This window comes from Dasypus novemcinctus, chromosome 3 (assembly GCF_030445035.2).
Source record: "Dasypus novemcinctus isolate mDasNov1 chromosome 3, mDasNov1.1.hap2, whole genome shotgun sequence".
Lineage (NCBI taxonomy): Eukaryota > Metazoa > Chordata > Mammalia > Cingulata > Dasypodidae > Dasypus > Dasypus novemcinctus.
In genome coordinates this window covers 55,783,505-55,798,593 of record NC_080675.1, presented here as the reverse complement: position 1 = coordinate 55,798,593, position 15,089 = coordinate 55,783,505, and the positions used below count along the sequence as shown (strand labels likewise).

At 36.2% G+C, this 15,089-nt stretch overlaps 1 protein-coding gene across 16 annotated transcripts in view; it reads left to right on the top strand.

Moving 5' to 3' along the window:
• Window positions 1-15,089, top strand: part of KTN1 (kinectin 1) — a 144,251-nt gene that overhangs the window by 12,080 nt on the left and 117,082 nt on the right. The gene's annotated exons all lie outside the window — the stretch shown is intronic.

Genomic DNA, 15,089 nt, shown 5'->3' with positions numbered 1-15,089 from the left:
GTGGTAATGTATATATTGTTATTGCAATATTGTATAATATTGGAATTATGGGCTAAATCCCATATCAATTATATTGATATTGTTAAGGGTTTTAGCATTGTTGAAAGCATATATAATTTTAAGCTCAGTGATGTTAACCCATTGTTCTAAATTTGAATGGAATCATCTATATGCACTGAAGAGCTTATTAAAAATATATACATTTTCTGTCCCTGTTAACTGAAAAAGCCTAGAGACACCGACCAACTCAGTAACAAAAAGCATCATGGTACCCAGATTTGATCTTCAAATAACCTTTCATAGCAAAAGCAGCTGGTGCTCAGAACTGGCTTTTTTCAAGAGTAAGGCAGGAGAAATGTGTGAGATGAGCCTGTGTTTTAGTTACCTAGTGCTGTATAGCATAATAGTGCCACAAATTTAGGGGCTTAAAACAGTACACATCTTTTATTCTCAGTTTCAGTGGGTCAGGAGTATGCATACTGCTTAGCTAGGTCCTCCGCTTCAGGGTCTCACAGAACTGCCATCACATTGTTGATCGGGGCTGGGGTCTCATCTGCGGCGGTCAACTGGGGAAAGATTTGTTTCCAAGTTCATGCAGTTGTTGCTTGCATTCCGTTCCTGGAAAGCTCCTGGTCTGTAGGCCTCAGTTTCTTGCTGGCTATCAGCTGGATGCTGCTCTTAGTTCCTTACCACGTGGTCCTTATGATAGGCAGCTCACAACTTGGAAGATTGCATCTTCAAAGCCAGGAAGGAAGAGAGATATTCTCCTAGTAAGACTGGCTACAGACCTATATAACATATATATGTATAATCCCTTATATTCTGTCACCTTTACCATATTTTATTGTTTAGAAGCAAGCCACAGGCTGATTTCAAGGGTAAGGAATCACGAAAGGGTGAGAACACTCTAGAGTCTATTTGTCAGTCTGGAATATCTCTTTTTAGAAAGCAAGGAAACAATCACAAGCTGAAGGTATTGTCAAAATCCAGGACTTACTCTGAATAAGATCCCATTGACTGTAGTGAATTGAAACATGTATTTAAATCTGTGAGTTCATAATGACACTAAAATATTAACAAAAAAACTTAAATTGATCATTGTTGGAGGACATTAGTGAACTAACTATTTGACAAATGATAAATACAGAGAAAGAAGAATATATCTTCTTTTCCTACATGATTTGTATCTTCGGGTGACCAAATAAGTGATGAGAGAAGTTTCTTCTATAGAAATAGTCTAACTAATAAAAAAGGAATGATAGAATATCACTATTTTTATTTTATTTTTTATATCAATGTTATGAGTTAATCCGTTAATACAAGATAATAACTATAATAACAAATCTGCTTTGGTCTGTGATTACACTCCCCCCTTATTTTTGTTCATTTCTCAGTCTTGAGGGATTTAGGATGATGTCCATGCTGCTTTAGGCTGAGGAGGGATGCAGATATTATGGGGCAGAGGAAAGGAATTGTTTTGTTTGCCGTTGAAGATAACTCCTTGTTTTTGGGATGGGATGTGGTCCATCATCATCATTTTATTAGTTGTCCAGGGCAAGCCTGAATAACTGCAGAGTGGGAGTTGGTTGCAACTCTCTTGCGTGTCAGGGCTCAAATGGCGTATGAACAATGTGAAGATTTAAATCTCTGAGAAATATACCTAACGGGTACATTGAAAATTATAGGTTCAAATAAAAGGAGAAGAATCATGATTAGGGTAGCTATAAATGAGAGCATAGCTATGTTATGTTGGGGAAAAAGGCTTTTATATATTCCCAGATAAGGCACACTGAGGGGGTTGCATATGGAGAATATCACCATTTTGTTTCTCCTAAAGAATAATGTCTAGATAAAGATCTTCAGTGGTTACTAACATAAGGAAGTGAAGGATATCCAGATGTTGGGTATGTCCTGGTGGGAGTATGCCACACCATATATGTTAGTCTTGTCTTCAAATCAAAACCTGAATCTGATCTAGCTTTCTTGAAAGGAGACATGAAACATGTCAGAGAAGAGTAGAAAATTGTTACAGGGCAGTTGGAAATGTGAACAAAGACTTGATATTTGATATTAAAGAATTGTTAATTTTTAGTTTGCTGGAAGATGGTGTTTGATCCTCTTTCAGCTTCAGGCTCAGAGCTTCTGTAAAGCCATATAGCTCTAGGTAATGGATTTGCAGTCTGAATGGTTCGCATCTATCTTTCCTTCCCTCTTCTTCCCTCTTCCCTCCTTTTTAAACATTTTTAAAAGAATTATTTATTTCAAAGAAACTTTAGATTACATAAATGTTACATTAAAAATGTGGGTGATTCCCATATGCCCCACTCCCTCCCCCTCCCATACTTTCCCACATTAACATCTTTCATTGGTGTGGTACATTTGTTAAAATTGATGAACACATGTTGAAGTATTGTCACTAACCATGGATTATAGTTTATATTTTGTCCCATGCAATTTTGTAAGTTATGGCAAAATATGTAATGGCTTGTATCTATCATTGCAGCATCATGCAGGACAATTCCAGGGTCCCGAAAATGCCCCCGTATTACACGTATTTTCCCTCTCTCTCCCCTCAGAATCTCCGGTGGCCATTGCCTCCACATCAATGATAAGTTCTTCCATTGCTGGAATCACAATAAGTCTGTAGTAAAATACCAGTAAGTGTACTTTAGTCCATTGTTTATTCCCCAGGCTTGAGGATTTGGGGATAGTGATGCTTACTCTGTTTCTGATTGAGAGGGGGCTTCGATCCTATGGGACAGATGGATGGAACTATCTTGCTTGCAGTTGCACTCTTTCTGTTCCTTGGGATGGGCATTGTCCATCATCATCACCTTGTTAGTTGCCCTGGGTGAGTACCATGAACTGGAGAGTAGGTGTTGCAACTCTGCTGACATTCAGGGCCCAGATGACACATGGATAGACCAAAGATTTAAGTCTCTTGGACATAATACACCTATCAAGTATAGTAATAACTATAGGTTCAAATAGAAGAGCCATGTGTAGAGAAACCACAAATAAGTCTAACTTTTTCTCACTGGGGAGGATAAATTTCAAGGTAAGGCCCACTGGCAGAGTGCTAAACTCCTGAGCTGTCAGCCACGCCAGCTGTCAGCCACGCCTTTAGTGTCTGATGTCTCTGGAGGCCTCAGGAGCCCCACTATTTGAGGCAGTATTTACTGTGGCAATCAATGAGATCCTGCTGAGGCATGCAGGTTTAACCTCTGGAATGACCACCTGTCTCACTTTGAGCTCTCTTAGCAGTAAGAGCTCATTTGTATTTACCATTTCCCCCTTATTGTCAAGGTCTTTTTCTGAGTGCATTGCTAGTTGATGTTTGGTAATAATCCCTTGGTGCCAGGGAGGCTCATCCCCAGGTTAGGCATTTTTGTAAGTGCTTTTCACAAGCTGTGCAAATTCTTTTCCCATTCCCACTTCTTGGCATCATTGTACCTGACTCTGTTCTTTTGCTGTTCATGTAGGTGCCAAACTTGACCTTCTGCTGTCTCTAGAGCCAATATCTACCCACCTTTCTCCTTGCTGCTTCTCTTATACTCCTCTCTAGGAATGAGTTACTGGTTTGAATTTTTACTGCATTTCTGACCCTCAGAGATGTATCTTGGTTTTGAGTTAAGTGCTGTCTCTTTGATAATCTAATGTTTCATCTGTCATTACTAAGTGCTTGCAATAGAAGGATCCTATTTGGAAGTCTTCATCCTCATTTCTACTCTACCTATTACAGTCTTGCTTGTTTTTGAAGCTCAGGTCAGTGCTATGAGTATCATTCAGAATGTATCCTGAGTATTCTCATTCAGTGATCTTTTCCCTTACTTTGCCCAAATCTGCCGTCTTTTTTTAAACCTTGTTGGGTATGAGTCAACCCTATACAGCAAATTTGATTTTACTTCCACACTAATTTTTATGACTATGGTTAATTAAAACCATTAAGCCTTAAAGTGTGATTCCTTTTCCTACCAGTTGACCCTCCTCATCCTGTTTCACCAGTTTGTTTTAGAGAACAAATCGTCCCACTCAATCTGAGTTTATCGACTAATTGATTGATTGAGATACAGCTGGTATCCCTTGCTATCTGAAACTCTTGTTTGTTTTCTCACACTCAGGAATCAAATGTTTAATGACTTGAATTCATTCTTGAAAACCCTGCTGCTAAGTGAAATGCCATTAAATGAAAAATTATGATGCTGTGTTCCATTCCAACCAAACAGTTTTTACACATAGGAAAATATTAATATATCAATGAAGATGGATTTGTAAAAGTGTAAACAACAATTTGAAAGTAAATAAATGAACTTTATACATAAAATGTAATGTGATAAAGGCTTAATGTATTTGCAAAAGGAGGAAGAGAAAACTTGATAGTGGGTGGTTGGTATGGGGCATAGTTTTTTGAAAAGTCTGTTCTTTCTGTTCCGTTTTCTTTACTAATTTCAACCTTTTTGGAATCAGGGTTATTTTGCATTCATTCTGCACTTAAAAGTCAAGTTGGGGCACAGAAAATCACCCATAGAGTAATAAGGGTTAAGTACAAGTCCTTTGAACAATGTTTAACGAACATATACAGAAAAGACCGAAGATTAGTAGGAGATGATAGCTCTTCATCCCTTTTGCTTGGCATATGTACACAAAGCAAACCATTTTGAGGTTCATCCAAAAATGGTGTACATATGATTTGTTACATATGCTATATTCCAACTGGAAACTGCTGTGTTGACTAAATCATTGAGTGTTTCTTTGCCTGAAATCACACTGTTGAAATTTCTTTCTTATTAGATTATTTATTTTCAGTGTGTTTAGGTGAAAGTCCTTGTAGCAGTTTGATATTTACGAATTCCAATAAAGATATTGATTATGCTTGTAAAGTGGTCTGTACATGATACCCTTTGATTGATTTAAACCCAAAGACTTTACATTTACTTGATTAAATCAAGATTAGGTCATGCAATGTTGAGTCCCCATCCCCTTGGTGGGCTGTATAAATGGATACTCAATTAAGAAGACAGTAGTAGATACACAGAGAAGATACACAGAGGAAGAGAGACAGCTCCATAGACAATGGCAGAGACCCCGGGAAGAGATGAGCCATTTGCCTGATAGTTTACCTTGTGAAGAGACCAGAGCAGCTGAGCCTGGAGAGAAATGAGTCCAGGGAAGAGAGACTAATCCTATGCCAGCCTACAGCTGAGATAGGCAGAAGGTGGACCCATGGAGACTTATCAGAGGTAAGAGGAAGACTGAACCTTTGTGGACATTTCCTGCCATCTTGCTTCAACATGTGACAGCTGACTTTGGGTGTGGAAGTACCTCTTATGGACCCTGAGTTGGATTCTTTATGGCCTGGTAACTATAAGGTGCTACCCCCAAATACCCTTTTTGAAAGCCAGCAGATTTCTGATACTTGGCATCAGCACTCCTTTGGCTGACTTATATAGTCATTAATACCAAAAAAAGGTCATTGTTTGAAAAGTGATACTTTAAGAGCCATTTGTATGAAAAGCAGCTTACTGAACATTGTGAGGCTAGTGTGTAGATGGAATAACATGGTGTCTCTTCTTATCCGAACTAGCTGTTGGGAATTCCTGCAGTCCCAACAAAGGAACTGAAAAAATTGGATAGCAAATGATAAAATAAGAATCTTATTTTATGAAACATTATTTAGTCAGGTTGTCCTTATCTTTTGAGATACCATCTTTGCATTTAACCCATTTATAAACTGGCAAGGTTTTCTTTATCCAAATAATTGATTAAAATGCTAGGGGGAGCAGATGTGAATTAAGCAGTTGATCACCTGCTTCCCACATGGGAGGTCCTGGGTTTGGTCCCCAGTGCCTGCTTAAACAAACAAACAAGCAAACCAACAAAAAACCACCTCAAGGGAGCAGATGTGGCTCAGTGGTTGAATGCCAGCTTCCCACATATGAGGTCCTGAGTTCAATCTGTGGTACCTAAAAAAAAAAAAAAAACAAAACAAAAAAAACACAACTTCCTGTTGTGATCATTTAACCCTTTAAGTCTTTTCCAATATATACTATCCAGCAATATTTAGTACTTATCTAATTTTACAAGGATAATTTGTTTACTTTATCAAGTGTTCTGCCAAAATCAGACATTCTGTAAATGTTTTGGGTTTTCCTGACTTAGTAACCCTTTTATTAAAAACAAAAAGAGACACTGGCATTACTCATGTAAATTCCTTGCTGAATGAGGTTTGGTACTCCTAAAATTTTCGTTTAGTGATATTGTCTAGATTTACCTAACATAAATTCACCAATTTGTGGTTTGACAACTTTCTAAGAACAATCCCCAGAGTGGGATGGCTATAGGATAGGGACTTCTACTTGTGGCTGCGTTTAAGTTTCTAACTGATCAGCTTTCAACTTCTTGTGTCATATTTTTGTAAAAATTATTGAAGGTTCATAGAATTTCTATGAGTACTGTGTTTCAATATGGTAACTAGATTATTTGTAATCCAGTAATCTAAAAAGATGTAAAAAGAATGCTGCCATTTTCTGAAACTTTTTTTGCCGTGTAGATTTTAAACATTTGTTAAAATACAAAAATTACACTGTATTTCCAATTCATGGTAATTATACTTGTGACTTTTGATGTTTTTACCTGCTACATATTCCTTTTGCAGCTTCAAAAACAAGATAATGTCCCTATCTTAAAACATCTTTCATTATGTGTTTCAGAGTACTTGTAAATGCAAATAGCATTAATGTATACTATATTTATGAAGAAAATCCAAAGGGAAGGACTACCTGTATAAAGTTATTCATGTTCAGAAAAGTAAATCTTTTCCTCTTCCGTCCCAATTTTCTGGTTGATGTCCTTTAATGAACAAATATTTCATTGTGCCACATGTTAGGCAGTGTGCTGGACTCAAAGATAGTAGGTGGGAAAGAATATACATATGAGTAGGAGAATCAGTCATTTGGTGTGTTAAACTTACGTTTGTTTTGTTTATTTTTTAGAGGGGGTATCAGACAGGGCTGGGCATTCTGGCATATTCTTTAGATGCAAATCTCAGAACCCATAGTTATAAAATTTTAGTGGAGATTCTTTGTCTGGCTTTTGGGTATAGAAAAAGCAGGTAAGGTTTTCATCTCCTTGTGTCAGTTTAGGAGAACTTTTTTCTTGGTCTGTCATTTAACTGGCTGTGGACCCCTTGGAAAATTTTTTTTTTGGTACCCATTTATTTCCACTTCCCAACTTGCAGCTCAAAGTCTCATATTTTTAGCTCTAAATGGGCATTAAAGCTTTCTATTACTAATTGATCCTCACTTCCCCATAGTTTTTCCATAATTCCCAGAAAACTGTTCTATTTTAAAACAATTTTTATTTTTTAATAGGAAGTTTTAGGCCATACTGCTAGGAATGAATTACCTAAGATAATTTTAAAAACCATGTTCTAATTTTCAATTTAAAAAAATTAAAAATAAGAGTAAACATTCTGAAGAACATAATATAAACTGAAAAGGACCCAGAAGTCACCACAGAGTTAATGGTTTCTGATGTGTTTTTCCAGGAGTTTCTAAGCATCTGAGCAAGATCCCTTTACATAGAAGGCCGGGTTTCTCAATATATGGTCTTCTGCAGTTTGCTTTTTGTATGTTTTGGTTTACTTAAAATACATTTTGAATGTCTTCTGATATTGTATGTAAAGCTCTACAGCAAACTTAAGCCATTTCCCTAATGTTGGGTATGAAGTTTTTTTCTAATTATGTAAAATGACAATGCTAACAGTGAAATCCCTTGAGCATGTAGATTTGTATTTGTGTGATGATATTGGGAGAATAAATTTACAGAAAAGGAATTTTTCCTGTCAAAGGATTGCACTATTTTTAATATTTAAGATTTTGTTAAATTTCTCTGAGGAGGTTGCACAGTTATATACTAATTAACACTATTGAGGTTACCCTTTTACTAGCTTCCTGGTCCCTGCCCTTTTCTTTTATTTTTTTAAGATTTATTTATTTATTTATTTCTCTCACCTCCCCATCTTTGTTTGCTCTCTGTGTCCCTCCCTTGGCTGTGTGTTCTGTGTCTGCTTGCATTATCCGGTGGCACTGGGGAACTACGTCTCTTTTTTGTTGAGTCATCTTGCTGCATCAGCTTTCTGTGTGTGCGGCACCACTCCTGGGCAGGGTGTGCTTTTTTCATGCGGGGTGGCTCTCCTTGTGGTACGCACACCTTGTGCGTGGGGCACGCCTACGTGGGGGCGCCCCTGCATGGCATGGCACTGCTTGTGCGTGACAGCACTGCGCGTGGGCCAGCTTACCACACGGGTCAGGAAGCCCTGGGGATCAAACCCTGGACCCTCCATATGGTAGACGATGCCCTATCAGTTGAGCCACTTCTGCTTCCTGGTCCCTGCCTTTAAATCTTTGCCAATTGAAGTGAAAAGATTGTTTTAATTTGTATTTCTTTAGTGTGACTGAGAATGCATAAAGAAAAATACATACATACATACATACATACATATATATCTGTCTTTCCCTTTGGATCATGTCCTTTAACCATTTATTTCTTGGGTTCATCTTTCTCAAATTTTAAGTAATATTTGTAAGTTAAGGCAAATAGGCCTGTATAATGCTTTTAAAATATGTTTTTAGTTTGTCTTAGGTTTACTCACTTATTTTTGGCCTAAAAATCTTTTAGCATTTTCTAATCAGATTACCAAACTTTTCCTTCATGGCTTCTGGGTTTTATCTGAGACAAAGCCTTAAAACAAGATTATTTAAAGAAATGCCAAAAACAAAACGAAACACTCATGTCTTTTCTTCTAGTCCTTTCATGGTTTTTTCTTTTTCCTTTTTTTTGTTTTAGGGCATACTGGAATTGAAACTGGGACCTTGTACATGTGAAGCATGGTTTCAATATTGAGTTCCACCTGCTCCACCTTGTTTTTTAACTTTCAAAGTTTTGACCTATATATATAATTGATGTGGCACTTAGTTCTGCCCCCCACCCCCCATGGCTATCATTTGTGGCAGTACACTTATTAAGTAAATTTTTTACTCATTGATTTGAAATAGCACTTTGATTATATAATAAAATTTTCTTGTTTGTGCTGTGTTCCATTTATTCGACTGTTCTTGGGCAAGGCTTACAATTTTTTCTTTCATAAATAGAGCTTTTTTAGTAGCTCCCTCAGGATCTAAACAGTACTTGAAATGCATTCTTGTCTTATCAATTGAGCTTAATTTGTGAAATGATGTTTTCAGATATTACATCTTTTCTGGGGATAGAGGCAAGAAGAAATAATATTTTTTCTCTTAATTGCTTTCAACATTGAGTGACCTAAGGTTATACACCTAAAGAGCTGTTATGTCAGCCCATTGTGTTCAACTTCAATATCCCTTGCCAAAACTTCCCTAGGGGATGTTATATTTTTGTGAATGAAGGATTTTGAGGTAGGTTTTATGTTTGCTGTTAACTGATGCCTATTCTCAATTAAATTTATGAGGGCTGCCTTGTGGTAGTAGGATTAGACATGTTTGAGCTAGGAAGAGGCAGAGAAATAGGACCAGGAGGAAAAGCTTTGGGGAGATGGATTTTGGATCAAAATTAGGAAGAACTTTCTCACATGTTTCTAAGGAGATGAAAAGGATGTCTGAGCAATACTCTTCCCTAATTTTCAATCATAAGCTGAATGATGGTTCAACAGGGTCCAAACCATTGTTGGATTATAAGACTTGCCAATGAAGAAATCTTATGAAATGTAAATGTAGGTCAAGATTTTAGATTTTAGGGAGAAATAGACTTCTGCATATTAATTACATTACTGGTGTGAATTTCATGATCCAATTTTAATTTTTGAACAGTTTTGATTTATGTTCTTTTGTCTTTGGAAACTGAATTTTATTGATTGATTTGAAGTATTGAATATTTAAAAAACAGTTTCTTTGGTGCTAAAGCTTTCAATTTGACTAATTAAATTATAGGTATAATTTCTTAACCGAGTAAACTTTACCTAAATTATCTCATAGAGGTGTTTTAAAATGAGCATTATCTTTTCCTGAGAAAATGGGTTCGGTGGGTAAGCAAACATTTAGGTGTAACTTTCAGAAGCTACCAGCTACACAGATACTTTTCAGCTTATTGGAGAAACCTATAAAATTGATTTATCTACTCTTGTGTTAAAGGGAAAAAATAAGTTTGATGAAATAATAAAATAGAATTTTCATGTGTTCTGACATGGTACCTAATGGAGAAATTAAATTTCATTACTCATCTCTGGCATTAGTTGGATTAATTTCAGATTGTGGAAGCAGTACTTTAGAGTGGGTGTTGCCAAGATAATTTAGGGACCATGTTAATAAGAAGTGAGTCATAGAAATAACTATGTTGCAATTTAAAAGGAGAAATTGCACCACAGCTTTGAGATTTCAGTTTAGTCTGTAAAGTTAATTTTAGAAAAGCTGAAAATGGAATTCCCATGTCAGAACTCAGTGTTTGATTGAATTACTAAATTAACTTCTATTTTGGTCACTTCTCATTAGGGTCTCTTTTAGTTATTGTTTGTAGAATTAATTTTGTTTTTAAAAGTAATTATAGGGAAACGGACTTTGGCCCAGTGGTTAGGGCGTCCGTCTACCACATGGGAGGTCCGCGGTTCAAACCCCGGGCCTCCTTGACCTGTGTGGAGCTGGCCTATGCGCAGTGCTGATGTGCGCAAGGAGTGCTGCGCCACAGCAGGGGTGTCCCCGGGTAGCCCCACGTGCAAGGAGTGCACCCGTAAGGAGAGCCGCCCAGCGCCAAAGAAAGTGCAGCCTGCCGAGGAATGGCGCCGCCCATGCTTCCCGTGCCGCTGACAACAGAAGCGGACAAAGAACAAGACGCAGCAAAAAGACACAGAAAACAGACAACTGGGGGAGGGGAGGGGAATTAAATAAATAAAAATAAATCTTAAAAAAAAAAAAGTAATTATAGATGTAATTTGCTTGTAAACAGACTCATCTTACACATTTTGTATGTTTATATATTTTCCTTTGTTTTCTTCAGGTACTTTATACTTTATGTTTAAAGACTTAATCTGAATTTCTGTAGTTGATCTGAGTGATCCAGACTTTATTCTTCTGATTTAAAATAACTTTACAGTAAACTAAGTCCTTATATCTGTTTGGGTCTGTTTTAGATTTTGAATTCCATTATTGACTGTACCTTTTAACTTTATCACACTCTAGTACATTGCTGCCTCCCTGTAATTATTAGACTATCTACTCTCTCAGAATTTTATGAATATATATAGAGAATGTGTTCTCTAGGATCTTATGAAAAGGAGAATTAGCTATAGGCATGGTACTTGAAGTAAATGAGTAGGACCATTTTGAGGCTTGGGTTAGATTTTTATGCTCTGGTGTATTGATGTTATATACATACCTCAGCTAGATCATAAAGTCAGTAAATGTGTTTGTACAACACTGCTAAGCATACTACATTCTGCATTCAAACTTTTAAATTAGCTGGAGAATCAAAATTAACATACTTTATGAAGAATAAAAAACTCTACAATATTGTAATTGTGTTTAATGGTACCTCTCACACCACTTTATTCACCCTCTTAACTGACTTTGCTTCCCATTTCATTAAGAAAATAGTAGCATTAAGAAGAAAAATTTCAAACTTACACACTATATTGATCTACTTAACTAACCCTGTGTCTAAACAATCTTCCTCCATGCTTCTAAAGATGAACTGTCTGTGCTTCCCTATAAGGCCAATCTCTATACTTGTGCACTAAATTCTATCCCCTCTTGCTTTTGGAAACATTGCCCATAATTCCTTCATTATCCTAGTCTTTCCTTATCTACTGGATCACTTTTGTCAGCATATAAACATGCTAATTTCTCCCTTCTTTAAAAACCAAACTCTCAACTTCATATTCCCCTCCACTTCCCATTCCATTTCACAGGAAAATGCCTCAAAGAGTTGTCTAGATCTTCTGGAATTCTCTGTCATTTCAGTCATTCTTTGATCAGCACATTCTACTACTTTGGTCAAAGTCACCAATAACCTTTCTGTTGCAAAATTCAACAGTCATTTCTTACTTTAAAAATTTTAACTTACCAAAACCATTTGATGTATTTCATCAATCTCTTTTCCTTCATACACTTTAATCAGTTAGAATTCAGGACAATATTCCTAATTTTCTTTCTACCTCTAACTTTCTACTGCGCCATTGCAAGTTAACTCTTGTCTTTCTGAACAATTACAAGGTCCTGAAGATTTCTCTCTGTGTTTTCTTCTAAGAGTATTGTTTTAGCTTTTATATCAAGATTGTTCATCCATTTTCAGTTAATTTTTGTGTATGATGTGAAGTATATGTCCAATTTTATTCTTTTGCATATGGATATCCAGTTTTTCCCAGCACTATTTGTTGAAAAGATGATCTCCTTATTGAGTGGATTTGGTACTTTTGTTGAAAACCAGTTGGTGATAGATGTGATGGTTGAGCCATGGACCCTTAATCCTATTCCATTGGTCTGTATATCTGTCCTTATACCAATACCATACTGTTCTGATTACTGTAGCTTTGTAGTGAGTTTGAAATTATTTGGCTATTCAGGGCCCTTTGCAGTTCCATATGAAATATTTTTTATTTTCTTGATTTTTGAGGTACTGGGGCTGGGGATTGAACCTGGGACCTCATATATGGGAAGCCAGCTGGCACTCAACCACTGAGTCATATTGAATCCCCCCAATTTTTTTTTTCTTCATTTGCTTTTTGTTTTGTTTTTGTTTTGTTTTTTAGGAGGAACCAGGGACTAAACCTGGGATCTCCCATGTGGGAAACAGGCACTCAACTGTTTGTGCCACATCTGCTCCCCACATATGAATTTGATGATTGACTTTTCCATTTTTGCAAAAAAGGCTGCTGGAAAGCTGTAGATAGCTTTGGATAGTACTGACATCTTAACAATATTAACTCTTCCAATCCATGAACATGGGATATCTTTCCGTTTATTTAGGTCTTTAATTTCTTTCAGCAATGCTTTGTAGTTTTCAGTACAGAGGTCCTTTACATTCTTGGGTAAATTTATTTCTGGATATTACTTTAGATTGTATTGTAAATGGAATGGTTTTCTTGATTTCCTTTTTGGATTGTTCATTACTGGTATATAGAAATACTACGGATTTTTACGTGTTAATCTTGTGCTCTACAACTCTGCTGAATTTGCTTATTAGCTTTAGTAGCTTTCTTGTGGATTCTTCGGGGTTTTCTGTATAGCATAACATCATCTGTAAATATAGTTTTATTTTTTCCTTTTCAGTTTGGATGTCTTCTATTACTTTTTCTTCCAAATTGCTCTGATGAGAGCTTCCAGTACAATGTTGAAAAGTATGGAGAAAAGGCATCCTTGTTTGGTTCCTGATCATAGGATGAAAGCTCTCAGTCTTTCAGTGTTGAATATTCTGTTAGCTGTGGATTTTTCATATATGCCCATTATGCTGAAGAAGTTCCCTTCTATTCCTAGTTTTCTGAGTGTTTTTATCAAGAAAGGGTGCCTGATTTTGTCAGATGCCTCCCCCCCCTTTGTCACTTGAAAGGATCATGTTTTTCCCTCTTTATTTTCTTGTATCTGTTGGATTTTAAATTTTGATTATATATATCTTTTGTAGAAGTTATAAGTCAGATCTGCCCAGTCAGTTTTTGGTAGTTTCTGTACTTTGTTAATTTTCCAGTTCCCTCTTATTTCTTTATTCAGGTATGTTATAATTTATGCCTATTCACTATCTCTAGTTGATAGATTCAATTCTTTAGTTTATTTCTGCTTCCTCTTGCTCATGGTAGCATATCTTGTCTTCTGTCATTTTGGTCTGTGAGCTCATATATGGATGACAATCTTTGGAAATTGAGGAGCCTGGTCTCAAAGCTATGATTTTAATATATATGAACTATATTGTACATTGAATAGTGCTCTTCTAGGCTACTCTTGGTGCCTGTATATCTTTTAAAGGAATATTCATTTAGTTGTCCAAACATTATTGATTTTTAAAGGAACTTTTATCATTTATGTGTTCCTAGGTTGAAGACTACCTTTCCCACAGTTGATTGCATTTTATAAATGCTATGTGCTAGTATGTTGTTTGGTGTAAATCAGAGAGAAAGGGATTATGGCCTTTAGTTCAGATTTATGGCTTGAATTTTAACTTGTTATATTTTTTCCTAGTGATGCTTTCTAGTCATCCTAATTGATATAATTTTGCCAATTGAAGAACAGAAGAATTCTTAAAGTTTATTTTGTTTGTGTGTCATTTGTTTTAAATACTCTTTTAGTTTAAAGAAAATGATGGCCAATTGTAAGAGCAGCTGAAGCACCAGAGTAGTAAGAAAATAGATTTCAGCAATCCTATTGATTATTGAATAGCGTAATAATCGATTATCCTGTTGATAGCAAAAAATACAAGCCATGCTAGGAAACAGGAAGAGTTGGCCCAGCCAAAGGAACAAACCAAATATCCTAAAGAGATACAGGATTTAGAAGATCAATGATAATCATGCAACTCTCCTAAATCAATTCAAAGAATTGGAGGAAAATATGACAAAAGAGATAAAAAATAATAAGACACTGGGTGAGTGTAAGAACAATTTGGAAGCCTGCAACGAAAAGTAACAGAGCTTATGGGAATGAAAAACAAGATGGATGAGATTAAAAATACATTAGAGGCCCATAAGAGCAGATTTGAATTGCTTGAAGACAGGATTAGTGATTCCAAAGACAGAATATTTAAATTGGAAAAGACAGGAGAACAGAGAAAAGAGAATGGAAAAAATGGAATAGGTGTCAGGTAATTAAATGCCAATGCGAAATGCACAAACACACAGTATTGGTGTCCCTCCCAGGAGGAGAACAAGAATGGAAAAGGGGCAGAAAGAGTATTTGAGGAAATAACAACCAAGAACTTCCCAATCCTTATGAAAGACATAAGTTTACCACTATCAAGAAGGACAACACATCTCAAACTGAACATATGTGAATAGACCTACTCAGAAACACCCATTATTCAGAATGACAAATATCAGAGATGAAGAGAGAATTCTGAAATCAACAAGAGAAAAGCAA